At 25.5% G+C, this 5,832-nt stretch overlaps 1 long non-coding RNA gene across 1 annotated transcript; it reads right to left on the bottom strand.

Annotated features, from left to right (window-relative positions):
- Window positions 1-309: 309 nt before the first annotated feature.
- Window positions 310-1,354, bottom strand: LOC126735851 (uncharacterized). Its single transcript, XR_007660527.1, has 2 exons — window positions 1,212-1,354; window positions 310-404 (listed from the first exon to the last, which is right to left on the bottom strand). It is a non-coding gene; the product is annotated as an uncharacterized LOC126735851 (long non-coding RNA).
- Window positions 1,355-5,832: the final 4,478 nt, after the last annotated feature.

Below are 5,832 nucleotides of genomic sequence, written 5' to 3' on the forward strand. Positions count from 1 at the left end.
AAGATCAAATCTAATGTTAGTATCTAAGTTATAAGTCAGCGTAAATTAATTATTATAATAGATTCGTTTCTTTGTAGTTATTTTGAGGGTTCTTATAATGTTGTATTATATTAAGTATTTTCAAGTTAGGATTTCTTTTATTAGTTATTTAGTTAGATTAGTTTTTCTTTATTAGGGATTGAATTTCCATTGCAAGTTTCAGGTAAACTTCCTTTTCAGGAAGGAGGGGTGTGTTACAGGTTTAATCTCCAACAGATATATTAATTGATTTACTAATTTTTTTTACCAAGATAAAGTAAATCGCAACCATAGTTTCATAAAATAATTTATTTAAAAATCATACATAAATATACATACTACACAGATATGATACCGTTAAGATGGTCCCTCCTAACATACCCGATCTGAAACGCAAAGAAAACCATTATTGGATGAGGAAAGTAAATAATAATATGGGATATTGTTTCATTGTTTTGTTGATTGAATAGAATTAGGAACTGCCATTGATTTTGCATTGATTTTACCTTGCAGGTCAATTTGGCCTATTTTAGATTTTAATGAATACTGAGCACATATTAACTATTTGTTTATTTTGTTCAAATCATAAGGATCAATAGTGATAAGAATGTTAATGTCAATCTGGTCTGTCAGTTTTTTTTTTTTTTGTAAATTATTGTTGCTAAACCATGGCCTCAAGTTATAGATTGCTCCATAGTTGCAAATTACTTAAACCAATGTTGGTACCAGATAGTACCCAGTAGTTAAACCCAACATGTCAACACCTAGGTACTTGACAGATAAATGCATTCCTTAAAATTTGGAGGGAACTGACAATCCTATTTTTAATAGATTCACTCTTTATCTGGTTCTAGAGTATGACAGATAGTTTCGCTTAATGCGGATGTGAAAAGGTAGACCCTATCTTAGCCTAATTTTTTTGTAGTTACTAGTATGTGCTAGGATAGCTTAATTGCTGATTTTCTAAGTAGGCCTAAGAGTTTATAGGGCTCCTTGTTTTTGTTGTGTTAAATAAACCCCAGAAAAGGCCACATTCCATCTTCGGTAAGTTAGCACATGTTACATGCCTAAGTCATTTTCCTATTTTTTTCATCTAATTAATTTCTTATTTGCATGCTTTTCGGTTTAACTCAAAAGAACATCAATGCATCCAACTTTTCAGAGAGCAATTTTATAAAATTTAACTTACTTACCCACACAAAAATGCCATAAAATTGACAGCCATGTCGAACCTCATGTGTGGTCCCCATTTTTAGGCCTTCCTGTACCTTTCTGCTTATCCTCTGCTTCTGCTTTTGCTGCATTTTTATTGTTACTGCTTCCACCTCACTTGCTACTCCACGTGTTACCACATCAAGTCGCTTGGATCATCACCTCCGGAACCTGCATTCCTTCCAATCGGCTACACCTAATACCGATTGCCCTCCACCACCTGCTAGACATTCTGGAAGCATCCTAACTGGTCGATCTGCTGCTGCGCAGGTATAGCTGCCAACAAAGGAGCCCCATTCAGATCAGGTGGGCCCTGCTACCAGTCGGAGATACTCAGAATTTCAGGTAGTCCCTTTTTCTTTTTTTGGCTTGGTTTCTTCAAGTATTGATTTATCGGTTCGTCGCAATTTATAGATTATTTTTTTTTGAATTAATATGTAGAAATAATCACAGATTTTAAATTCAATTTAGTAAAATTGTTTATATAACCACCATCACTGATTTGATTTGAAATTGGGAACTGAGTATATACGTATATGCGAGGTATTGTCAGATGTACAATTGAATAAGTATTAAGTGCTAAATTATCTTTATTTTCTTTCTCATAATTTTAAATTTCATAATCATAACTTAAGTATTAAACCATTACTGTCTTTGTATTTATTTTTTTTGAATTGAGGTTATAGATTAAATTAGTTGTCAATTATGACATTGATTTATCTTTCAATACTAAAGCTGGGTTTAACGATATAAAGCTGCGTTTTCTTTGCGTGCCCTAATAAAGGCTAATAATCATAACCCTGGAACCCACATTTAGGCATTGTGCGAGAAACAGTGCAATAGGCTATCTTGTATATGCGAAATAGTATATTTAAATTATATTTGAATGATAGATAACTGTAATAGAGTGAGATATGATTATTTTTTTAAAAAACAATTCATAAGAAAAATTTTAAAAATAATTTAAAGTACATCAAATGAACATCAAAAATTAAATTAGAATCAAATCGGACAATGCTATAATGATTAACTGTTCTATTTTCTTAACCGTGGTTATGTTTAAAACTTAAAAAGGATCATTTGGGTCATCTTGTATAACCTAAATATGAATTTTAAAATAAATGTGAATAATAGATAACCTTAATTAAGTGAGATATGACTATTTTTTTTAAACACAATACATCAAAATATTTTTAAAAATTATTTAGGGTTAATCAAATTAAATCTACAAATTAAATTAAAATTAAATCAGAACAATCTTTAACGCTATTAGTTATTATATTTTTTTAATTCTGGTTGTGTTCAAACCGTAAAAAACATCATTTGGCTATCTTGTATATGCGAAATAGTAAATTTAAATTACATTCGTATAGTAGATAACAGTAATAGAGTGAGATATGATTATTTTTTTAAAAAACAATTCATAAGAAAAATTTAAAAAATAATTTACACTACATTAAATAAACTTCAAAAATTAAATTGGAATCAAATCGGACAATGCTATAATGATTAATTGTTCTATTTTCTTAATCCTCGTTATGTCCAAAACTTAAAAAGGATCATTTGGGTCATCTTGATTAACCTAAATATTAATTTTAAAATAAATTTGAATAATAGATAACCGTAATTGAGTGAGATATGACTATTTTTTTTAAACACAATAAATCAAAATATTTTTAAAAATCATTTAGGGTTAATCAAATTATATCTAAAAATTAAATCGGAACAATCGTTAACGCTATTATTTATTATATTTTCTTAATTCTGGTTGTGTTCAAACCGTAAAAAACTTCATTTGGCTATCTTGTATATGCGAAATAGTAAATTTAAATTACATTCGAATAATAGATAAAAGTAATAGAGTGAGATATGATTATTTTTTTAAAAAACAATTCATAAGAAAAATTATAAAAATAATTTACAGTACATCAAATGAACTTTAAAAATTAAATTGGAATCAAATCGGGCAATGCTATAATGATTAACTGTTCTACTTTCTTAACCCTGGTTATGTCCAAAACTTAAAAAGGATCATTTGGGTCATCTTGTATAACCTAATTATTAATTTTAAATTACATTTGAATAATATATAATCGTAATTGAGTGAGATATGACTATTTTTTTAAACAAAATACATCAAAACTAAACAAAAATTATTTTTTTTAAAAAACAATTCATTAGAAAAATTTAAAAAATAATTTACAGTACATCAAATAAACTTCAAAAATTAAATTGGAATCAAATCGGACAATGCTATAATGATTGATTGTTCTATTTTCTTAACCCTGGTTATGTCCAAAACTTAAAAAGGATCGTTTGTGTTATCTTGTATAACCTAAATATCAATTTTAAAATAAATTTGAATAATAGATAACCGTAATTGAGTGAGATATGACTATTTTTTTGAAACACAATACATCAAAATATTTTAAAAAATTATTTAGTGTTAAACAAATTATATCTAAAAATTAAAATGAAATCATATCGGAACAATAGCTATAGGTAATAGTAATCGATTTGCTTTATCCTGGTTATGTCCAAAACATAAAAAGGATCATTTCAGTCATCTTGTATAACCTAAATAATAATTTTAAATTATATTTGAATAATAGATAACCGTAATTGAGTGAGATATGACTATTTTTTTAAACAAAATACATCAAAATATTTTTAAAAATTATTTAGGGTTAATCAAATTATATCTAAAAATTAAATCGGAACAATCTTTAACGCTATTAGTTATTATATTTTTTTAAATCTGGTTGTGTTCAAACCGTAAAAAACATCATTTGGCTATCTTGTATATGCGAAATAGTAAATTTAAATTACATTCGAATAGTAGATAACAGTAATAGAGTGAGATATGATTATTTTTTTAAAAAACAATTCATAAGAAAAATTTTAAAAATAATTTACACTACATTATATAAACTTCAAAAATTAAATTGTAATCAAATCGGACAATGCTATAATGATTAATTGTTATATTTTGTTAATCCTCGTTATGTCCAAAACTTAAAAAGGATCATTTGGGTCATCTTGTATATGCGAAATAGTAAATTTAAATTACATTCGAATAGTAGATAACAGTAATAGAGTGAGATATGATTATTTTTTTAAAAAACAATTCATAAGAAAAATTTTAAAAATAATTTACACTACATTAAATAAACTTCAAAAATTAAATTGGAATCAAATCGGACAATGCTATAATGATTAATTGTTCTATTTTCTTAATCCTCGTTATGTCCAAAACTTAAAAAGGATCATTTGGGTCATCTTGTATAACCTAAATATTAATTTTAAAATAAATTTGAATAATAGATAACCGTAATAGAGTGAGATATGACTATTTTTTTTAAACACAATACATCAAAATATTTTTAAAAATCATTTAGGGTTAATCAAATTATATCTAAAAATTAAATCAGAACAATCGTTAACGCTAATATTTATTATATTTTCTTAATTCTGGTTGTGTTCAAACCGTAAAAAATTCATTTGGCTATCTTGTATATGCGAAATAGTAAATTTAAATTACATTCGAATAATAGATAACAGTAATAGAGTGAGATATGATTATTTTTTTAAAAAACAATTCATAGGAAAAATTTTAAAAATAATTTACAGTACATCAAATGAACTTTAAAAATTAAATTGGAATCAAATCGGGCAATGCTATAATGATTAACTGTTCTACTTTCTTAACCCTGGTTATGTCCAAAACTTAAAAAGGATCATTTGGGTCATCTTGTATAACATAAATATTAATTTTAAATTACATTTGAATAATAGATAATCGTAATTGAGTGAGATATGACTATTTTTTTAAACAAAATACATCAAAACTAAACAAAAATTATTTTTTTTAAAAAACAATTTATTAGAAGAATTTAAAAAATAATTTACAGTACATCAAATGAACTTCAAAAATTAAATTGGAATCAAATCGGACAATGCTATAATGATTATTTGTTCTATTTTCTTAACCCTGGTTATGTCCAAAACTTAAAAAGAATCGTTTGTGTCATTTTGTATAACCTAAATATCAATTTTAAAATAAATTTGAATAATAGATAACCGTAATTGAGTGAGATATGACTATTTCTTTGAAACACAATACATCAAAATATTTTAAAAAATTATTTAGTGTTAAACAAATTATATCTAAAAATTAAAATGAAATCATATCGGAACAATAGCTATAGGTAATAGTAATCGATTTGCTTTATCCTGGTTATGTCCAAAACATAAAAAGGATCATTTCAGTCATCTTGTATAACCTAAATAATAATTTTAAATTATATTTGAATAATAGATAACCGTAATTGAGTGAGATATGACTATTTTTTTAAACAAAATACATCAAAATATTTTTAAAAATTATTTAGGGTTAATCAAATTATATCTAAAAATTAAATCGGAACAATCTTTAACGCTATTAGTTATTATATTTTTTTAATTCTGGTTGTGTTCAAACCGTAAAAAACATCATTTGGCTATCTTGTATATGCGAAATAGTAAATTTAAATTACATTCGAATAGTAGATAACAGTAATAGAGTGAAATATGATTATTTTTTTAAAAAACAATTCATAAGAA

Source organism: Anthonomus grandis, chromosome 5, assembly GCF_022605725.1.
Source record: "Anthonomus grandis grandis chromosome 5, icAntGran1.3, whole genome shotgun sequence".
NCBI classification, from domain to species: Eukaryota; Metazoa; Arthropoda; class Insecta; order Coleoptera; family Curculionidae; genus Anthonomus; species Anthonomus grandis.